Below are 23,171 nucleotides of genomic sequence, written 5' to 3' on the forward strand. Positions count from 1 at the left end.
CATAGGGTGCTGGCAGATTACGGGCCTCCCATTGCTGCTTCCAGGCCCGTAATCTGCCATGGGCCCCTGTACCGCCTCCTCATGCTGCTGCCAGGTCCAGAGTCTCTCATGGGTCCCTGTACGGCCTCCCATTGCTGCTGTCTCCATCGCCACACTCTGCCATGTGCCACTTTCAGGTCTCCTCACACTGCTGGTGTGTTACATTTTTTGTCATAGGGTGCTGGCAGATTACGGGCCTCCCATTGCTGCTGCCAGGCCCGTAATCTGCCATGGGCCCCTGTACCGCCTCCTCATGCTGCTGCCAGGTCCAGAGTCTCTCATGGGTCCCTGTACGGCCTCCCATTGCTGCTGTCTCCATCGCCACACTCTGCCATGTGCCACTTTCAGGTCTCCTCACACTGCTGGTGTGTTCCATTTTTTGTCATAGGGTGCTGGCAGATTACGGGCCTCCCATTGCTGCTGCCAGGCCCGTAATCTGCCATGGGCCCCTGTACCGCCTCCTCATGCTGCTGCCAGGTCCAGAGTCTCTCATGGGTCCCTGTACGGCCTCCCATTGCTGCTGTCTCCATCGCCACACTCTGCCATGTGCCACTTTCAGGTCTCCTCACACTGCTGGTGTGTTCCATTTTTTGTCATAGGGTGCTGGCAGATTAAGGGCCTCCCATTGCTGCTGCCAGGCCCGTAATCTGCCATGGGCCCCTGTACCGCCTCCTCATGCTGCTGCCAGGTCCAGAGTCTCTCATGGGTCCCTGTACGGCCTCCCATTGCTGCTGTCTCCATCGCCACACTCTGCCATGTGCCACTTTCAGGTCTCCTCACACTGCTGGTGTGTTACATTTTTTGTCATAGGGTGCTGGCAGATTACGGGCCTCCCATTGCTGCTGCCAGGCCCGTAATCTGCCATGGGCCCCTGTACCGCCTCCTCATGCTGCTGCCAGGTCCAGAGTCTCTCATGGGTTCCCTGTACGGCCTCCCATTGCTGCTGCCTCCATCGCCACACTCTGCCATGTGCCACTTTCAGGTCTCCTCACACTGCTGGTGTTTTACATTTTTTGTCATAGGGTGCTGGCAGATTACGGGCCTCCCATTGCTGCTGCCAGGCCCGTAATCTGCCATGGGCCCCTGTACCGCCTCCTCATGCTGCTGCCAGGTCCAGAGTCTCTCATGGGTCCCTGTACGGTCTCCCATTGCTGCTGTCTCCATCACCACACTCTGCCATGTGCCACTTTCAGGTCTCCTCACACTGCTGGTGTGTTCCATTTTTTGTCATAGGGTGCTGGCAGATTACGGGCCTCCCATTGCTGCTGCCAGGCCCGTAATCTGCCATGGGCCCCTGTACCGCCTCCTCATGCTGCTGCCAGGTCCAGAGTGTCTCATGGGTCCCTGTACGGCCTCCCATTGCTGCTGTCTCCATCGCCACACTCTGCCATGTGCCACTTTCAGGTCTCCTCACACTGCTGGTGTGTTACATTTTTTGTCGTAGGGTGCTGGCAGATTACGGGCCTCCCATTGCTGCTGCCAGGCCTGTAATCTGCCATGGGCCCCTGTACCGCCTCCTCATGCTGCTGCCAGGTCCAGAGTCTCTCATGGGTCCCTGTACGGCCTCCCATTGCTGCTGTCTCCATCGTCACACTCTGCCATGTGCCACTTTCAGGTCTCCTCACACTGCTGGTGTGTTCCATTTTTTGTCATAGGGTGCTGGCAGATTACGGGCCTCCCATTGCTGCTGCCAGGCCCGTAATCTGCCATGGGCCCCTGTACCGCCTCCTCATGCTGCTGCCAGGTCCAGAGTCTCTCATGGGTCCCTGTACGGCCTCCCATTGCTGCTGTCTCCATCGCCACACTCTGCCATGTGCCACTTTCAGGTTTCCTCACACTGCTGGTGTGTTCCATTTTTTGTCATAGGGTGCTGGCAGATTATGGGCCTCCCATTGCTGCTGCCAGGCCCGTAATCTGCCATGGGCCCCCGTACCGCCTCCTCATGCTGCTGCCAGGTCCAGAGTCTCTCATGGGTCCCTGTACGGCCTCCCATTGCTGCTGTCTCCATCGCCACACTCTGCCATGTGCCACTTTCAGGTCTCCTCACACTGCTGGTGTGTTCCATTTTTTGTCATAGGGTGCTGGCAGATTACGGGCCTCCCATTGCTGCTGCCAGGCCCGTAATCTGCCATGGGCCCCTGTACCGCCTCCTCATGCTGCTGCCAGGTCCACAGTGTCTCATGGGTCCCTGTACGGCCTCCCATTGCTGCTGTCTCCATCGCCACACTCTGCCATGTGCCACTTTCAGGTCTCCTCACACTGCTGGTGGGTTCTATTTTTTGTCATAGGGTGCTGGCAGATTACGGGCCTCCCATTGCTGCTGCCAGGACCGTAATCTGCCATGGGCCCCAGTACCGCCTCCTCATGCTGCTGCCAGGTCCAGAGTCTCTCATGGGTCCCTGTATGGCCTCCCATTGCTGCTGTCTCCATCGCCACACTCTGCCATGTGCCACTTTCAGGTCTCCTCACACTGCTGGTGTGTTCCATTTTTTGTCATAGGGTGCTGGCAGATTACGGGCCTCCCATTGCTGCTTCCAGGCCCGTAATCTGCCATGGGCCCCTGTACCGCCTCCTCATGCTGCTGCCAGGTCCAGAGTCTCTCATGGGTCCCTGTACGGCCTCCCATTGCTGCTGTCTCCATCGCCACACTCTGCCATGTGCCACTTTCAGGTCTCCTCACACTGCTGGTGTGTTCCATTTTTTGTCATAGGGTGCTGGCAGATTACGGGCCTCCCATTGCTGCTGCCAGGCCCGTAATCTGCCATGGGCCCCTGTACCGCCTCCTCATGCTGCTGCCAGGTCCAGAGTCTCTCATGGGTTCCCTGTACGGCCTCCCATTGCTGCTGCCTCCATCGCCACACTCTGTCATGTGCCACTTTCAGGTCTCCTCACACTGCTGGTGTTTTACATTTTTTGTCATAGGGTGCTGGCAGATTACGGGCCTCCCATTGCTGCTGCCAGGCCTGTAATCTGCCATGGGCCCCTGTACCGCCTCCTCATGCTGCTGCCAGGTCCAGAGTCTCTCATGGGTCCCTGTACAGCCTCCCATTGCTGCTGTCTCCATCGCCACACTCTGCCATGTGCCACTTTCAGGTCTCCTCACACTGCTGGTGGGTTCCATTTTTGTCATAGGGTGCTGTATGGCCTCCCATTGCTGCTGCCTCCACCGCCGCACTGTGGCTCCACACTCTGGTTTTGGCCCCGTGACTTCCCAAATGAGTGAAGTGTGCGGTGATTCTAAGATCGACAGCACTCATCTGCATGTCATACTGACTGACAGTATTATTTCTCTTCCCCAGCAGACTCCAAGGGCATTTAAATTAAAGGTACAGTGTTCTGCACTAATATAAAGGCTCTCTGAAGCCTAGAAACACTATTTTATAAGTTAAAATTGCAGCGAATATATTCGCATCGAATCGAATTTATTCCTCGAATTCGCCGAATCAGCTGAATCGAATTTTTGAATACTTCGCTCATCTCTAATTATAAGGAAATGTAATTTTTAGATCTATCCATTTCAATTCAAGACGATAGTTCATTCACAAAAATGTATAGGAAAGAAACTACAGCATATACACTTCTACATGCGGGTAGCCATCACCCTGAATTACTGAAACAACGTATACCAATTGGTCAATTCCTTAGAATACGAGGAAATTGTACAAATGAAACTCAATTCAAAATAGAGGCTACACAGCTATATCAGAGATTCAGGGAAAGAGGCTACTCACATAGAACTTTGAGGAAAGCAAAATTTAAAGCTTCAAGTAAAGCTCGACATGTACTACTTGAAAGCAGAAATACTAATGCAACGATAACAGAAAATGAACCTATTAGGTTTATAACTAAATATAGTCAACAATGGAAGGAAGTTTAAAAAGTACTGCATTCGCATTGGCATATATTAACAACCAACCCAGGAATAGCTGAGATAGTGGGAAATAAACCCCAAATGGTAGCTAAAAGAACATCTAACTTAAATGATATTTTGGTACAATCAGAATTTAGAAACATTCCTAAAGAAAATTGGCTGCCAAAAATGGGTAAAACTGCAGGTATGTTTTCATGTGGCCATTGTCAAATTTGTCCTTATGTACAAAAAAGCCAAAATTTCTATAATGCTGATAGTTCAAAAACTTTCAAAATAAAGAATTTTATAAATTGCTCTAGTAGTAGAGTGATTTACATGCTTGAATGCCCATGCAGGAAGTTCTATATAGGAAAAACTAAAAGATCTCTAAGAGTATGTATAAGTGAACATCTACGTGATATTAAAAATTATTAAAAAAGTAAAACTGAAAAAGAAAGGGAAAATCCCTTAGCTCAACACTTTAAGGAAGTACATCAGGTTAAAATAGAAGGCCTGAAAGTGAAAGGTGTTTTTCTCCTTATTATTTCTTCCAGAAGAGGTGACTTTGATAGGATTCTTTTGCAAAAAGAAAAATTCTGGATCTCCACGCTGGCTACTTTGATACCCCAGTGGTTAAATACTGAATTAAACTTGAAAGTGTTTCTTAAATAGATAATGCACCTCCAAAACTATCCATGATGTTGTATCATTATAAAATATTCTATTACTCAATATATGAAAATGAAAACTTTGTTGATATGCCCCTTGTCACGGACTGCCAGTGCCTCACCCATCCCCCACCATATCCCTCCACCCCTCCCTTTCCCCTTGCACATTCCGATGTCTGTGGAGCTTCCATGGACAGGGCTGGGCCGGCCATTGCCGAGGCAACCTAGCCGCATCCCACATGGTTTTCAAAAGACCCGCACAGGAAGCAGCCCTCTTCTCTCTGTTCCTGTCCATGCTGCTGGAATCATCTTGCTCCCGGAAAGATGCTGGGAGGCTCGAGTGAGGGGGACCGAGCCTCCCCAGCCATCCCCCCTGCGCACTCTGCAGACCCCCAAAAGGTCAGGACTGTAGCCCTCTGCAATACCCCAGGGTTGGGAGTCTCCACAGCTCTGCATGAGTCTTCCCCTCAAAGGTCAGACCCCACAGCTGAGACCCTGCCAGACCCTGCAAGTCTGTAAGCCTGTCTACTGAGCACCCTTGCACCCTGTCTGCTGCTGAATGCCCTGGGAGCTGCTGCTGAGGGACCCTGCACACTATCCGTGGCTGCATGTCCCTGGAAGCTGTCTGTTGCTGAGTGCCCTGGGAGCTGCTGCTTAGGGACCCCGCACACTGTCCATGGCTGCGTGTCCCTGGAAGCCATCCGCTGTTGAGTGCCCGGGGAGCTGCTGCTGTCTGCTGATTGCTGGTTGTCCCTGGAACGCCGACTGCTGGTCCTCCCTGTCTGGAGTCGCCTGCCGCTGAGGGTCTGCAAGCTGCTTACTGTGAGTGTCCTGAACTGTCCCTGTTGTGCGCACTGACCACCTGTGTCTTGAACTGTCCCTGTTGTGCGCAGTGACCACCTGTGTCTTGAACTGTCCCTGTTGTGCGCACTGACCACCTGTGTCCTGAACTGTCCCCGTTGTGTGCACCGACCACCCATGTTCCGAACTGTCCCTGCTGTGTGCACCGACAACTTGTGTTCTGAACTGTCCCCGCTGTGTGCACCGACCACCTGTGTCCTGAACTGTCCTTGTTGTGCGCACTGACCACCCATGTTCTGAACTGTCCCGGCTGTGTGCAACGACCACCCATGTTCTAAACTGTCCCTGCTGTGTGCACCGACCACCCGTGTTCTGAACTGTCCCCGCTGTGCGCACCGACCACTCGTGTTCTGAACTGTCCCCACTGTGCGCACCGACCACCCGTGTTCTGAACTGTCCCCACTGTGTGCACCGACCACCCCTGTCCTGAACTGTCCCTGTTGTGCGCACTGACCACCTGTGTCCTGAACTGTGCCTGCTGTGTGCACCGACCACTCGTGTCCGTAACTGTCCCTGGTGTGTGCACCGACCACTCATGTCCTGAACTGTCCCCGCTGTGTGCACCGACCACCCGTGTTCCGAACTGCCCCGCTGTGTGCCCTGACCACCTGTGTCCTGAATTGTCCCTGTTGTGCGCACAGACCACCTGGGTTATGCAGTGCCCTACTGCACGCCTAGACTACCCTTACTTGAACCGCCCCATGGCGTGCCCGGAGTATAGCTACCTGTGGTGCCCATGAGTGCTTGAGCCATCACTACCCGTTGAGTCCTCGTGAATCCAATGTCCCTAGAATGCTGGGTAGGAGCTGTGCTGAGGCCAGACTCCACAGCTAGAGTCCCGTTGAGTCCCCAAGACCCCTGCCCAGGGGTAGATTGCCGCCTGTTGCCCGAGGCCCCTGCCCAGTGGTAGGTTTCCGCCTGTTGCTCAAGGTCCCTGCCCAGGGGTAGATTGCCGCCTGTTGCCCGAGGTCCTTGCCCAGAGTCCTGATGATTGGGTAAACCCACCTAATCTTTTGTATTTTGGCTGAAAGAAATGGGTAAAACTACACACTATCCTTGGCTGTGTGTCCCTGGAGGCTGTCTGTTGCTGAGTTCCCTGGGAGCTGCTGCTGAGGGACCCTGCACACTATCCGTGGCTGCGTGTCCCTGGAAGCTGTCTGCTGCTGAGTGCCCTGGGAGCTTCTGCTTAGGGACCCTGCACACTGTCTGTGGCTGCGTGTCCCTGGAAGCCGTCTGCTGTTGAGTGCCCGGGGAGCTGCTGCTGTCTGCTGATCGCTGGTTGTCCCTGGAACTCCGACCGCTGGTCGTCCCTGTCTGGAGTCGCCTGCCGCTGAGGGCCTGCAAGCTGCTTACCATGAGTGTCCTGAACTGTCCCTGTTGTGCGCACTGACCACCTGTGTCTTGAACTGTCCCTGTGGTGCGCACTGACCACCTGTGTCCTGAACTGTCCCTGCTGTGTGCACCGACCACCTGTGTTCTGAACTGTCCCCGCTGTGTGCACCGACCACCCGTGTACTGAACTGTCCCCGCTGTGTGCACCGACCACCCGTGTCCTGAACTGTCCATGTTGTGCGCACTGACCACCCGTGTTCTGAACTGTCCCCGCTGAGTGCACCGACCACCCATGTTCTAAACTGTCCCCGCTGTGTGCACCAACCACCCGTGTTCTGAACTGTCCCCGCTGTGTGCACCAACCACCCGTGTTCTGAACTGTCCCCACTGTGTGCACTGACCACCCCTGTCCTGAACTGTCCCTGTTGTGCGCACTGACCACCTGTGTCCTGAACTGTGCCTGCTGTGTGCACCGACCACTCGTGTCCTGAACTGTCCTCGCTGTGTGCACCGACCACCCGTGTTCCGAACTGCCCCGCTGTGTGCACTGACCACCTGTGTCCTGAATTGTCCCTGTTGTGCGCACAGACCACCTGGGTTATGCACTGCCCTACTACACGCCTAGACTACACTTACTTGAACCGCCCCATGGCGTGCCCGGAGTATAGCTACCTGTGGTGCCCCTGAGTGCTTGAGCCATCGCTACCCGTTGAGTCCCCGTGAACCCAATGTCCCTAGAAAGCTGGGTGGGAGCTGTGCTGAGGCCAGACTCCACAGCTAGAGTCCCAATGAGTCCCCGAGACCCCTGCCCAGGGGTAGATTGCCGCCTGTTGCTCGAGGCCCCTGCCCAGTGGTAGGTTGCCGTCTGTTGCTCGAGACCCCTGCCCAGGCGTAGATTGCCGCCTGTTGCCCGAGGTCCCTGCCCAGTGGTAGATTGCCGCCTGTTGCCTGAGGTCCCTGCCCAGTGGTAGGTTGCCGCCTGTTGCCCGAGGCCCCTGCCCAGTGGTAGGTTGCCGCCTGTTGCTCGAGACCCCTGCCCAGGGGTAGATTGCCGCCTGTTGCCCGAGGTCCCTGCCCAGTGATAGGTTGCCACCTGTTGCCCGAGGCCCCTGCCCAGTGGTAGGTTGCCCGCTTGTTGCCCGAGTCTCCAATTCGCTGTCCAGTCACGGAGGGAGCTCGGCTGAGGCCCCAAGCCTAGGGGGAGATTGCCTGCCTGTCACCAAAGACCCCCCATGCCTGGAATCGTCCCTGGTTTGTACACACATCACCCTCCCTGCCATTTCCCCATTGAGTGTCTGTCATTTTGTTGCTTCAATAAAGCTTTGTGTGTTCCCCATCTTCTCTGTGTGCTCTGTCCTGCCTACGCTTCCGTTACACCCTTATATGGTCATCTGCTGTATGATAATGAATAGATATAATATGTGATATATCTGTTGATCTTATAGCCACCCTTTAATGATCTATATATGTCAGTAATTTTTTTAGAATTTAATTTAGATTTGGAAACAATGTAGTGATGACATTTCAACACAAGAGGGCGACAAATAGAATAGATTATGCAAATACCGCACTATATAAGGATTAGAAAGATGTCCCCTCCCAGTTCTGACGAAGTCTGCAATGATTGGCGGATGAAACGCATCAACGTAATGACATCATCAAGCCCTGTGTAACACCATGCTGTTGTGTCCATGAGTTGGAAGAGGTACACCACACGCCTCCATCTTGGATATTCTCTGGGGAAGACGGAAACCGCTAGCTAATGAGCTTACTACCGGAAGTCTATTCAGTAATGTATGACGATGTATACAACTTCCACCGGTGGCAAGTAATTTTTGAAATGTGCTAAGCATTGACTTGCATTCTGATATGACACGGAACATTTTTGTTCATAGCCTTTACAGAGCAAGTTTATAACTCATATTTAGAAGAGGAATTTTTGGGCCTACCAAAGGCTATTTTCATCTATATGAATCCATGTAATTACAGGATCAAGATTCTAGATATTTATATACTATCTACAGTCAAAATATTTTTTTATGAACAAGAGGAAAATCTCCTTCATTTTTGATGACGGACCACCAGATCTAATTTTTCTTTACATGAATACAGTGACGACCTCTATTGGGATTTAGCATAATAGTGCCATTAATAGAGGTCATCCTGCTAAAGTAATATCGGCTGATTGAGGCTGGCTATACATTGTCAAATCTTGTCAGCATACCACACATGATGATGACAAGATATAATGAAGGATTTTTCCACTTGCTACCTCTATACTCAATATTGATGACCACATATGTGAAGTGTAAAGAAGTATCCGCTTAACCACTTGCCCTCCTGAGGATTTACCCCCCTTCCTGACCAGGCCTCTTTTTGCTACTCGGGGCTGCACTAATTCAACTGATAATTGCACAGTCATGCAATGCTGCACCCAAACAATTTACATCCTTTTTTTCCACACAAATAGAGCTTTCTTTCGGTGGTATTTAATCACCTGTGCGCTTTTTATTTTTCACGCTATAAACAAAAAAAGACGAAAAATTTTGAAGAAAAACAATATTTTTTACTTTCAGCTATAAAAAATATATAGTAAACTGAAAGTTAGTTATAAATTTAGGCCAAATGTATTCTGCTACATGTTTTTGGTAAAAAAAATCCCAATAAGTGTATATTGATTGCTTTGTGTGAAAGTCATAGCGTCTATAAACTATGGTATAGATACTGCAATTTACGCCATTTTTTTGCTATACAGCGCTGCGCTAGTTTAACTGACAATTGCAAGGTCAAGCAATACGGTACATAAATAAAATGTATATCCTTTTTTTACACAAATAGAGATTTCTTTTGGTGGTATTTGATCACCTGTGTACTTTTTATTTTTGGCGTTATAACCAGAAAAGGTTTTTTGAAGAAAAAAAAATTGTCTTGAAAAAAACAATATTTTCTCATTTCAGTCATAAAAAATATCCAAAAAAACTGAAATTTCATCATAAATTTAGGCCAAAATGTATTCTGCTACATGTTTTTGGTTAAAAAAATCCCAGTAAGTGTATATTGATATTGATTGATTTGTGTGAAAGTTATAGCGTCTACAAACTATGGTATAGATAATGGAATTTACACAGCTTTTACTTTCTGACTGCCCATCACATTTCTTGAGGTGCTAAAATACCAGGATTGTACAAATGGAAGTCCATGGAAGAGTTATTTTTTTTCCACGAGTTTCTAGAAAATGACAAACTTTTTTTTTTTTACACGAAGTTGTCATTTAAATGATTTATTTCTCGCACAAGCCATGGGTATATGTGGAATTACACGCCAAAATACATTCTGCTACTTCTACCGAGTATGAGGATACCACGTGTGTGAGACTTTTTTGGAGCCTGAAATCCAATGACCACTTTGAAAGCCTGAACGTGCGTAACTTCCTCATTACACTTCCTCACCACCTATCACAGTTTTGAAGGCCCTGACATGCCAGGATAGCACCCCCCCCCCCCCCCCCGAAATGACCCTTTTTCTGGAAAGTAGACACCCCAACAAGGAATTTAAAAAGAGGCATGGTGAGTATTTTGCAGATCTCATTTTTTCTCACAAGGTTTTGAAATATAAAAAAGAATAGAAAAAATATGTTTTTGGTTTTTTTCTTCATTTTCCAAAAAAAAAACTGTGATAGGTAGTCTGGAAGTGTAATGAGGAAATAAAGCCCTTTAAAAGCCTGAAGGTGCTTATTGGATTTTGGGGTCCTGTACTTGGCTAGACTGCCAAAACATCTCTCACATGTGGTACCCCTATACTCGGGAGAAGTAGCAGAATGTATTTTGGGGAGTAATTCCATATATACCCATGGCATGTGTGAGCAGTAAATCATTTAAGTGACAATTTTGTGTAAAAAAAAAAAAATTTTTTTTGTCATTTTCCAAAAACTTGTGGTAAAAAAATAAATTCTTATATTGATTCAACATGCCTCTCAGCAAATAGCTTGGGGTGTCTACTTTCCAAAAAGGGGTCGTTTTGGGGGGTGGGAGCATTCTATGCCCAGCATTAGAAGTTTATGCCACACATCACTCACTCTTCTGAAGACCAAGCCTTTTCTGACACTTTTTGTTCACCTGAAAAAAATCTGTATTTTTTTCTAGGAAATTAATTTAAACCCCCAAATATTTTTTTAAAGCAGACACCCTAGTGAATAAAATGGTGGGTACTACAATTTTTTATAGCATATAGTACTCGCGCAGCGATTTTTCAAAAACAAATTTAAAAAAAAAATACACTTTTTTTACTTTTAATGAACAAAAACACAATATATTGGCCAATTATTTGATAAAATATAAAATATAATGGTATGCCGAGTAAATAGATACCAAACATAACATGCTTTAAAACTGCGCATGCCCCGTGCAATGGCGACAAACTGCAAACATTTTTAATATTCATAGGCAACACTTTAAAAGCTACCATTTTAGATTTACAGAGGAGGTCTAGTGTTAGAATTACTGCCCTTAATCTGACGTTCACGGCAATACCTCACATGCCTGGTGCAACCGCTGTTTACATACCGGCACAGGGTCAAGGCTTGTGCACACAGGTGTGCACGCATGGGAGGGGCGATTTTACTTTTTTTTTTTTTTTAGTTATTTTGATTTTTATTTACATTGTACCTTTAATTTTTTTTTATCACTTTTAATGCTATAACAGGGAATGCAAATATCTCCTATAACTTCAATGAGCATTGTCATATATTCTTTTTTGAGAAATCAGGGGTCTATCAGACTCTGGATATCTCCTCTGCCCTTACATTATCTAATCAAACCAAAATCGGTGTGATCAGATGCTTTCCCAATGTACAAATGGCACTGTTTATATCCTGCAAAACTGAAGTGATGAAATGCTTGTAGCTTCCACTCTGGTCTCCAATCAGCTCTATGGTCAGCTGGCAGATACACCAGCTGCATTCTCAGGTTCTCCCGATGGCACGAGACTGCCCGAGAAGGCTGTGGAAGGCAGCAGGGAAGGGGGAGCATCATCTCCTGCTGCTTGTAAAAGCAATCCTGCAGCTAATTAGCCACTAGGATTGCTTTTACATGAAAGTTGATCGCTGGCTGAAAAAAACAATGCTAGGATGATGCCTGCAAAGTCCAGTGATGTACCAGTACGTCGCTGGTCCTTGTTGGGTATACAGTATATACTATGTTCTTTTTTTTTTTTTGTATGCAGCCTGTGGACTGAATGAAAAAATTAGAAGAAATCTCTTCTAGAAAAAGTTTGTGGTATGCCCACCATTAGAATATACCACCTTACATCCACCCACTTCTAATGGTGGGCACACATTAGGTCACACTTTGCCACAAGCACCAGTTCCAAGATTGAACAAATGTCTAAATAGTGTCACACTTGAATAAAAATTATCCACGTATAAGTGGTACCCCATATGGAAAAAGGATGATATCAAGTCCCAAACTATCTTGCCAAGGCTCCCCATGTAGTCTGGGCATCCGGAGGGCTCCACGTGACTATCTTTTCCCTTGTAAATCCAAAACTTATAAGTATAGCCTGTTGTCATCTCGCAGGTCTTCTACATCTTGACCCCATATCTGGCACACTTGCTGGGGAGAAATTGTTTGAATGCAAGGCGGCCAGACAAATGAATGAGGGACTCATCAACACAGATATTTTGCTGGGGAGTATAGACATCTGCAAATTTTTGGTTATGGTGATTTGTGTGGGGCTGAATTTTGTGCAGCCAATCAAATTCAGGGTTACCCCGAGGATGACAGAGTGTATTGTCGTTGAAATGCATAAAACACATGATACTCTCATATCTATTCCTGGCCATGGCAGCAGAGAACACGGGCATATGATGAATCGGGTCTGCGGACCAATACAACAGCAATTCATTTCTTTTAGTAATGCCCATGTTGAGGGTTAGGCCCAAAAAAAAATGTAAATTCGAAAACCGTAATGAGTTTCCATGCGAACAGTCTGGCAAGGTTTGAATTTGGGTTGGCGGCGATAAATTGTTGTGCATATAAATTGCTTTGATCTACAATCAACGCATACAGATATTCCGTGAAAAACAGCTCCAAAAATAAAGGAGGTATGTGAAAGACCAGGATGTACTAGACCGCTGGTACTCGCCAGTTCACCAAAAGGTAGAGCGGCACTAGTACTGGCACTCTGCTGCATATGAGAGTCATCAAAATTTACCGGCAAGTGCTAACAGAGATTAGGCCTGATTCTGCCAACACTGCGGTATCAAGTGACAGTGACCTACTGACACTGCACTTGCTGGGGGAGAAGGGGGGGTAAGATTAGGGGTTAAACGCAGGTGCCGGCAGGTGCCGGGGCTGATCCCGCAAATGCTGCATTTTTGGGGACGCTATACTAATGTGAACGCTGGTATAGTGCTGATCTGATCAAAGATATTGGCCCGTTCAGACACTATACTAGCAATGGAGGTTTATTGTGCATGAGCGTGCTCCTGGCAATCAAGGGGTTAAATGTGATGACTGGTGTACTGATGGGCCATCTGACGCTATCTGGGAGGGGTGTGAAAACCACGGGAGCGCGAATCACGTATATATATATGTGATTTTGCACACCCATGCCGCCCTGTAGTAGTATTTCTGCTATAGGGCGGTCAGGAAGCGATTACAGAAGCGGTTTGTGTTGCTTCGCTGCATTACTTCAACTGACGATTGCAACACTGCACCCAAATTAAATTTACATCCTTTTTTCCCACAAATTGAGCTTTCTTTCGGTGGTATTTGATCGCCTGTGCGTTTTTTATCTTTTAAGCTATGAAAAAAACTCTGAACTGACAGAGAGCAGACTTGCAGTGTAAACACTGCAGCCATGCTCTCTGTCAGTGATTGCTTGTAATCGCCGGAATGGACACCCGCTGCCGCGATCGGCAGGGCGGGTAGGGCGGGCACGCGCCTCATGCGCGCCCCCTACCTTTTTTGCAGAGCGATGTTAAAAGACGGCCTGCAAAAAAGGAGGTGCCGCCCTGCCGCTGCAAAAACACTGTGGCTGGGCGGCAACTAGTTAAAGTTATTTCATTGTTGGAAAACAGCAAAGAATCGAAATTGTGAAGATAGAATCACTCAGAATACTATGAAAGTGGACTCTTCATACATCACTATCATCCTCTATATATGAAGAATTCTTCTTATCAAATAACGGTTTCCCAGCCATATACTTAATCTGATTTAGTAGTGGACCTAATTGTCCAGTGCTTATCTGTTCCTGTCCTAATTTATGATGCTGGCCAGCTTTTGGAATGTGCGCACATGAAGAAACTCACACTGACACGTTTGGTCTGTGAAAACTTCTCTCTAATCTATTGAAATGAAACCGTGAGTTTATATATGAAAAATGATGCGAACATCACCTGATAACAGCATAAGCATTTGATTGGTCACTTTACACGAAAACAATCTCCGTCATGGCATAGGTGTGATCTTCTTCAGTCTTATCTTAAAAAGAGAAAAACATTCTTTTGTCTTCCAAATCACACAATGGGAGGGGGTCTGTTCCTGTGAGCAAATATTTCTTAAGCAAGGATTTCTTAAAGTACCACAAAGCCCAGCAGGCAGAAAATATTCACACAACATATATATTCATGCTAAACATTTATAAATATGTGGAAAGAAATCGTATTAAAGTATAAAAGTAAATATGTAAAAAGATGTGTATAAAAAAGTTATATATATATATTCAATAGGAAACAAAATAGACATTTTACCAAATCCATCACAGCCCCCCCTTAAAATGACTATTTTACTCTGTCCCTATAAAACCTAGCTCATCTGTCCTTATGTACCTTGGAACTCTTTTATGCTGTACTTTAGACAAGTGATGACTATTTCATCACCTCCCTTGCCACAGACTTTGTACATAAGGAAGTCAGATGCTATCCCTACAAAATTGTGAGATTACTGTTGGCGGGGAGGGACCGTAATGGGGTGTAAGGTTTTTCTTCATCTATCATATGGGGATCCTCTAGCTCCTGGTTCAGGAAGATAGGTGTACTGTTGTCTACAGCTTTGCTCATCAATTTCCTCACACATGGTATAACACAGCATACAACCAGGGCCAGGAAAACCAGAATTATTAGTACAGTTACCCCTATTTGGGCAAGTATCTTTTGCCACCCACTCATCCAACTGAAATATTGATCCCACGGGTCTGTGATACCTGAGTTCTTCTTCAACTCAGCTGACAGGTCTTCCAATTTCTTTATAGCCAGAGTAACCTTACCATTCGGGCCAGTATTGTCAGGAATATATGTACAACATGTTCCGGTTCCTTCTATCATTTTACAGACACCTCCTTTTTCTGCTAAAATCATGTCCAGAGCCATTCTATTCTGGAATGTCATGTAGGATGTAGGGGCTAACTGGTCAACGATTCCTTGGAGGGCATCCCTGGTGTAATTCATGAACCTCTGTTGGTTGTAATATATGTAATTTATCCAATCTACATTTTTATTAACAGTTATCATGGGAATCAGGGATTCGAAGCCTGCTTTACTTGGTCTCTGGCTTTAAATTTATTAGGCACCCCCTTGGGACTCCAATAGCATCTATATACACATGTGGGTCAAAACTACCAGAAGGAGCTTTTCGTTTCCTCCTACGGCCAGGCGTTGGGTCAGGGATATTCTCTGCTAGGATGTGGAGAGGCATAATGGCCTTTACAAGGGCATACTCACCAGTCCAAATCCCTTCCAATCTTATTCTAATCTTTTGGTCCCCAGTAATCATCCATGACACATATGTATACCTGGTCACTACTATTGGAACATGCTCGTTGTGTCAAGATCATATAGATTATGGTCATAGCACCACATGGGATCTATACTACAGAAATCAAAGGTGTAAATAGCTACATGAGTGTTGGATGAGTTGTACCAAAATATAGTGGTGTCACCTATTTCGGTGATATCCACCTGTTGAGCCTCTGTCAGACTTATAAGAAAAGGGATATACAACATAGTTGTCATGGTGTAGATGACGCCTTTCCCTCAGGGTTCGGGACTTTCTTGCAGTGGGAGGCGTGTATCCAAGTGTTCTTCCTGGCCACCTTGTCAGAAGGGGCTGTGGTCAGCAGAACTTGGAATGGACCATCATATCTTGGCTCAAGAGAATGTATCCTCATAAATATCTTTACTAATACCCAATCTCCGGGTAATAGGCTGTGAGTTCCTGTATCTGACTCAGAATCTGGAATGGAGAAAACACTTGGACATGGATACGGGTTAATTCACGTAATAATACAGTCACATAATCAGTTAACACATCAAATTGTAATTGCAACTGTTGTGGAAAATAACAACCAAATCTGGGGGCTGAGCTAAACAAAATCTCATAAGGGGATAGGGAGTGTTCTCTCTTGGTGTGTATCTGACACTAAATAGGGCAATAAACAGACTGTCTGGCCAACTCATGCGAGTCTCTTGGGCAATTTTTAGCATTCTTTCTATTTTCCCACTACTTTGGGGGTGATAGGGGGTATGGAACGCCAGAGTGACTCCTAATGCCGCCCATATTTCTTTGGTTACTGAAGCTGTGAAGGCGGGGCCCTGGTCACTCTCTGTCACCTCTGGAAGCCCATATCTGCATACAACCTCAGTGAGGAGTTTCTTCGCAGTTGTTTTAGCAGTCATGTTAATTACAGCAAAGGCCTCTGGCCAACTGGAAAACATGTCCAACACCACTAGGGTGTACTCAACCGCCCACTCTTTGGCATCTGGATATGATCAATTTGTATCCTTTGAAAAGGGTATAGGGGTTTGGCCAAGTGTTTCTGTGGTGTCTTCTCTGTGCGTCCCGCATTGCATTTTGCACAGATGGCACATGTTCTGCAAAAATTGTTCGTCAATGTGGTGATTCCAGGCGCTATATAGTACTTGTTGATAAAAGAGTTCATGAGGCTCTTTGACTGATGGGCTGCTCCGTGTGCCCACTGGACTACAGCTGGAAACATATTCTTGGGTAAACAAAGCCTCTTGTTGCACTCAAACAGACCGTCTTTGAAAATAGCTCCTCTCCGTCTCCAGCTTTCTTTTTCTTCTGGACTTGCTGCTTCTTGGAATTCTTTGAAGTAGTTTCTGTCCACAGGCAAAGTCTGTAAGGTGAATATTGGTTCCCACTCTCCGGTCACCTCTCCTTCCATTTCTGGTGGTCCCATGGCTGCTCGTTTTGCCGCCAAATCTGCCAGATTATTGCCTTTGGCTTCTGAGAAGTTTAATTTCCCATGAACTTTTGCCTTCAGAATAGCCACTTGAATGGGTAGAAGGAGTGCTTCCAGCAGTCGTCCAATGGCTGCTCCATGTCTTATGGACGTACCTGCCGCAGTCATAAATCCTCTTGCCCTCCATGTGGGTCCAAAGTCATGGGCCACCCCAAAGGCGTATCTGGAGTCTGTGTAGATATTGGCCCTTTTTCCTTCCGCCATCTGGCATGCTGTTGTGAGTGCTTGAAGTTCAGCTCCCTGTGCAGATATTGTTCGCGATAGGGCTCTTGCCTGTAGGACTGTGTCTGCAGTAGTGACCGCAAATACTGTATGGTATTTGCCTCTATCGTCTGCATATCTGGAACCATCAACAAACAAGGTGAAGTCTGGGTCCTGCAGAGGTGTTTCACTCACTGTGGGAAGATGGAAGGTTTCCATTTTCATCACTTCAAGACAATTATGAGGCTCAATGGCTCCATTATCCTCTCCACTTTCTTCATTACCTTCATTACCCCCCTCAGCAATTGGGAGGAGAGTGGCCGGATTCAGGGTTTGGCAACGTAGGAGAGTGACGTTATCAGGAAGTTGGAGGGAACATTGTAGTCTAAGATGCCTCGCTGTGGACAAATGTTTAGGTTGGACTTGGTTTAAAATGGCAGCAATGTCATGCGGCACCAGAAGAACAAGTTCATGTCCCAGTACGATATCAGAGGTCTTATCCAGCAGAGCTTGAGCAGCGAAAACTGCACGCAGACACGACGGTGCTCCTCTAGCCACTGGGTCCAAATGGCATGAGTAGTAGCCTACGGGTCGTAGGCGGTTGCCATGGGACTGGGCCAATACTCCTGTGGCATGGCCTTGGCATTCAGACACGAACAGTTTGAAAGGTTTCTCGTAGTCTGGTAGACCTAGGGCTGGGGCTGAAGAAAGTAAGCGTTTTAGAGCCAAAAAGTTGGAGGCGGCCTCTTCGGACAGATGAAAGGGCTCAGACTTGAGAGCATCGTAGAGTGGTTGCATAAACCAAGAAGCATCAGGAATCCATGACCTACAGTAGGATATGAGGCCAAGAAAGGCATGGAGTGGCTTCTGGCCTAGCGGCAGTGGCAGATTTTGGATGGCCTTAACTCTTTCCTCCGTAAGATGCCTTGTTCCATGTGAGAGGCAGTGGCCCAAGAATACGACTGTTGTAGAGCACCATTGCAACTTCGGTTTAGAAGCCTTACAGCCTTGGTGTGCCAAATAACATAGTAAACTCTCTGAGGCTTCTTTAGCCGTGGGCAGGTCATCAGCACAGAGGAGAAGGTCATCCACATATTGAAGAAGGACCACTGCCGAATGTTCCTTTTGCCACGTGTCCAGTATGGTGGTCATGGCCTTGGGAAACTGGCTCGGAGAATTTTGCGCCCCCTTGTGGCATAACTGCCCAGGTGTATTGCTGCCCCTCATGGATAAAAGCGAAGAAGTATCTGCAGGGAGGATACAAGGGAACGCTGGAGAATGAATTTGCCAGGTCCACCACGGTGAAATACTTTGCTGTTGGAGATACCCCTGTGAGTAAAGTGTGGGGATTTGGAACGATAGGTGTCTCTAAGACAGTGGCTTCATTCACTGCTCGGAGGTCCTGTACCATCCTGTACTTCTCTGGTTCTCCTTTGGGTGTCTTCTTTTATTATCGGGAACAAAAGTGTATTACATGGAGAGGTACAAGGTACGAGTGCACCATTTGCCACAAGGGACTTGACCTGCTTCGAAATGGCCTTGGATTGCGCTGGTTTCAGTGGGTACTGTGGTTTCCTGGATAGGGGAGCTCCAGGCTTCAGTTCCACCATAATTGGGGGTACCTTTTTAAACGTCCAATATCTTCGGGTCCTGTGGACTATAGACAACTTGGGATTCTGCTCAGCACATCCGGTGTCACATAGAATGTACCATTGACTTGTAAGATCGGACACACTGGGTAGAGGCGGCTCACTCGAGGCGTTGGCCTTCCAGTTGTCTAATTTGGTGTACCAATATGGCCGCCTCCAGGAAGTGTACTGGGCTGGGCAGGAAGGGACAAAGCAGGAGCAGCAAGATGGCTGCCATCAGGAAGTGTACTGGGCAGGGCAGGAAATGACAACACAGGTGTAGCAAGATGGCTGCCATCAGGAAGTGTACTGGGCAGGGCAGGAAATAACAACACAGGTGTAGCAAGATGGCTGCTAGCAGGAAGTGTACTGGGCAGGGCTGGGGTTATGGGAATAAAGTAGGCGTTAGACAAAAGGGCAGGGCTGTCCCTCCCCTCCTCCGCCCCACATTCCAACCATCCTTTATGCAACGCTTTTACAGTTTTGTACCAAACTTCTCTCACGTTCAGCAAACCTTTTTTTCACATAACATTCCTCTCTGTTCCTACAATGATTTATGCCAGTCCTGACCTTCAGCTTACAAACTTTCGCTACTTTAGATAACTTTTTAACTGCTTCACTTCCTTCACAATATGACATGCCAGTAATCCTTTTCAATATTTAACACATTAATGGTACACATAAACAGTTTTTTTTTTTTCCCCTGTAGCAATACCTGTTCTGTCCACTACTCTTTGTGGATAACTTTGGCTACATTATACCAAGCTTCTTGCTGTCTTCAGCAAAATTCTTTGTCAACTAAGACATCTTTCTTCTGCTTTTTTTTTTTTTTTTCTTCGCCATACCTCCTTATCTTTAATTCTATATACTTTTCCTCTTCTCTCTCTGCAACCAGGTCACGTGCTAACATTCCTTTCTAGGGGTCTTATCAGCTTCTGACCCATCTCCTCCCCCCTTCTCTGTCCTTTCTAACAGAAATCTAAGATACTTCACAGGCTGCTGTCCAGACTTTCCTTAACCCTTAACAAACCCCAACCTTCTGTTATGAATGGCAAACATTAGCTCACAGACACACATTTAGGACATAACATAGCAGTCTATCTTGGTGGGCTATGAGTACAGATCACTGAGTAAATCATCGTAACCCACACAAACAGTTACGGCACCCGCTGTCACACTTCCGTGATGCATATCCGACACCTCCTCTGTTGTGGTCAACACACAAGGTTACCACACACCCAGAGAAATTATGTGTCAAAACCCTCAGTAGGTCCACTCCTCTTCCACCTCAAGACTGATACATAAAAACACACAACAGAGACCCAGGCAACAGATAAGCACATGCAGGTATATTTAAATAAACTCTGGACAAGCAAGGTTACCTGCCTTTAGTGACCTTTAGCAGCCGTACTAGGCACAGGTATGAATCAACAACAAAGACAGGATAAGCAATGGTAAGATAGCAAAATATATCTTACCATGCTGCAGAGGCGATCAATCTCCGTCCTGTCCAGTTTGACTGACACTTAATGCCTTTTGAGGTCGGCTAGCTGCAGGTTCATTACCCAGAATTCCCGGGTTTCTCGGCACCAGTTGATTTAGTAGTGGACCTAATTGTCCAGTGCTTATCTGTTCCTGTCCTAATTTATGATGCTGGCCAGCTTTTGGAATGTGCACACATGAAGAAACTCACACTGACACGTTTGGTCTGTGAAAACTTCTCTCTAATCTATTGAAATGAAACCGTGAGTTTATATATGAAAAATGATGCGAACATCACGTGATAACAGCATAAGCATTATATTAGTCTTTGATTGGTCACTTTACACGAAAACAATCTCCGTCATGGCATAGGTGTGATCTTCTTCAGTCTTATCTTAAAAAGAGAAAAACATTCTTTTGTCTTCCAAATCACACGATGGGAGGGGGTCTGTTCCTGTGAGCAAATATTTCTTAAGCAAGGATTTCTTAAAGTACCACAAAGCCCAGCAGGCAGAAAATATTCACACAACATATATATTCATGCTAAACATTTATAAATATGTGGAAAGACATAGTATTAAAGTATAAAAGTAAATATGTAAAAAGATGTGTATAAAAAAGTGTATATATATATATATATATATATTCAATAGGAAACGAAATATACATTTTACCAAATCCATCACAAATCAACATGATGCAGCTATGTGGGGCAGCACAGTGGCTAAATGGTTAGCACTTCTGCCTGGCAGTACCAGGGTCGCTGGTTCGAATCCCAACCCCCACACCACCTGCCTAGAGTTTGCATGTTCTCCCTGTGACTGCATGGGTTTCCTCCAGGTACTCTGGTTTCCTCTCACATGCCAAAAGACATGCTGGTAGGTTAATTGGCTCCTGTCTAAATTGTCCCTAGTATGTGTATGTATGAAAGTGAGTTAGGGACTTTAGATTGCACACTCCTTGAGGGTTAGGGACTGATGTGAATGTACAATATATGTATGTAAAGTGCTGCATAAATTGACAGCGCTACATAAGTACCTGAAATAAATAAAAATATGCAGGACTTTTTTTGTTGTTAATTCACTACTTTTACTTTTTTGGTTGACTGTGTGTTCACCATGTCACATGTCCACCCTTTCAGAAGATCTTAGCGATCAAAATAAAGAAATTATTTGCATTTATTATTGATGTTTTTTGCTTACTCTGCATTGGATTTAAAATACCGTTCTTTTTTTGCAGTTTGCTCTAGTCAGCTGCTAACATTTTCCAATATGCTCTATTCCAGGACTTAAAATTTCAAGTCCTGAGCTACTAGCCAGGCCTTAAGAGTTACTCACCTCCAACAAACACATACAAAGACACCTGTACACACACACAGATATGTACATACACACACACAGAAACAAGTACACACACGCACAGAGACACATGTACACACACACACACATACAGACACATGTATACAGGCATACACACAGATACATGTACATACAGAGAAATACACACGCACAGACACATGTACAGACATGTACATACATACGTGAAGCAACAAGGGACCCGCACCACCTAGGCCGAGGCCTACCTCAGCACCAAAACACCTGGCCTGGCAGGGCCTACTGCGGCTTACCACAACACCCCCCCCCCCCGGACAACCCAAAGGGAGCCTGCACCTGGCCTAAAAGAGCTCCACCCACACACCCGTAAGAGTGACCTGAAGCGAGCGCTTCCCACACCACTGAGCCCAGCGGATGATCTCGGCCTGGCGAGGCCCACCACTGCCTCCCACGACACAACCCTGCCCGGATCGCTGAGCACAATAGACGACCTCGCCCTGATGAAGCCTACCATCGCCTACCACAGCGCAACCCTGCCCGGACCTGAAACCCATCTGATGACCCCCGGGAATACAGTGCGGGAGAAGGCCCGACTGCTGGTTCTGCGATCCCCCAGCCCTACCACGCTCATCACTCACATCTGATGCCCACCTCTCACAACCCTTTCTGCACCCCATCTCCACCACCTGGAAAACACCTCCGCTACTGATTATCACCCTTCATCTTCGCAAACCAAACCTCACCCCTCAAACCGAGACTTTCACAAACTGATACTCGCAGCCTGATCACCCCTGGCTACAACCTATCGACCTGAACTCTACCCATCCTGTTCCTAGGCACGAGAACTCTAGCTACCGGAAGACACAGCGACGAGATACGCCACTGCACGCTAGACTATCTGCAACCAAGCCTCCCACCACGCCTGTCCGCCACTCCGTGTACCTCCCTAAAATGCTTCCTCCACTCCTCCTCCTCACATTCCTCCTAAAACTCCACTCTCCCACTGACCTGAACACCTCCACTGGTAGACTTACACGCTCCTGCACATCCCACTCCCATGCCACCTTTCTCACCCTTCTTCTCCTCCTAACCTCGGGGGACATCTCCCCGAACCCTGGTCCTCCACCACCTCACTCACCCACAAGGCACCCTCCCACTTCCACATCCTGCCGCAACCCCCTCAACCTGTCCCCCTGCTCCCCAAAACTACCCCCCCCCCCCGTTTTCGTGTGCACTCCTGAACACCTGATCGGTGTGCAAGAAGCATCCACGACCTCAATGTTTTCCGCTCCCTCAACCTCCTAGCGATCATGGAAACCTGGATCCAAGCCACTGACTCTACCTCCCCTGCAGCACTCTCCTATGGAGGTCTCATCTGGACCCACTCACCCAGACCAAATGGTTAAAAAGGTGGTGGGGTTGGTCTGCTCCTGTCACCACTGAGCACCTACCAAGTCCTCCCTAACCCCCCCTCTATTCTTCTCCTCCTTCGAGGCCCACTGTATCCGACTATTCT

This window comes from Staurois parvus, unplaced genomic scaffold (genome assembly GCF_062004578.1).
Source record: "Staurois parvus isolate SC_StPar_1 unplaced genomic scaffold, SC_StPar_1.0 ptg000275l, whole genome shotgun sequence".
Taxonomy (NCBI): domain Eukaryota; kingdom Metazoa; phylum Chordata; class Amphibia; order Anura; family Ranidae; genus Staurois; species Staurois parvus.